This window comes from Lactuca sativa, chromosome 6 (genome assembly GCF_002870075.4).
Source record: "Lactuca sativa cultivar Salinas chromosome 6, Lsat_Salinas_v11, whole genome shotgun sequence".
Classification (NCBI taxonomy): domain Eukaryota; kingdom Viridiplantae; phylum Streptophyta; class Magnoliopsida; order Asterales; family Asteraceae; genus Lactuca; species Lactuca sativa.
Window position 1 is genome coordinate 50,708,265 of NC_056628.2, and position 920 is coordinate 50,709,184.

Sequence of the window (920 nt, forward strand, 5' to 3'; positions counted from 1 at the left end):
GTCATTAAAATTCAAATTTTAATCATATTTTGAGTGTATCCTTGATTAAACAAAAGATAATTACCAATTGATTAGATAATAACTTCCTTATTTGATTAAAGTTTGATTATTTGTATTAATTGGGTAACTTTGCAAGAAATTGAAATTAGGTCAAATATAGATAATGATAAAATTAATTGTTTAATTTAAGTTATTTGCTATTTGATCCTTGTGTTTTGAAATGTTTCAAAACTTGCCCTCAAGTTTTTGGAATTTAAAAGTTGATTAAAAGTCTAATTTAGAAATGTTATATTCTATAACCCTAATATTGTTTTGAAAAGTTCAAATCACACCCTTATGGTTTTATTAATTAATTAAGGTGTATAATTAAAAGAGATTTAATAAATCCATATAAAGTTTTGGTTCACAATTTAATTAAATTAAAGGTATAATTGTTAAATTTGACCACCTAGTATTTTAAAAGTGTAAAATACACCCTATACTATATATAACATTAAAAGTCTAACATTATATATATGTCTGAGTAAAAGTCAGTCTTACCGTTAGTAGGCCTCATTCACGAAGCTGGTCTATAAGGGGTGTTTAAGGAAATTGCCTATAAAATGGCGGTTGAATGGGTATCCACTCTTACCCACCGCACTCTTGACTAGTGGAGGGTCGTTAGCCAAACGGGTAGGACAGGACAAAAACCTTCCATTATAAGTATAATGAAGTACAATAGTAACTAAATGTTTTTACAAATTCCCAATCATAGTTACTTTAGGCAAAAGTGAATTGATGCAATTCTATGAAATTACACTTTGTGCCCTTGCAAAGACGTTAGTGGAGCGTGTGTGGTTAACCGGCACACTAAATGGTTCTAAGCAAAGGTAGCGAAGGGTGACTCAATGTTTGTCATAGTTCGGTGGAGCGTGTGTGGT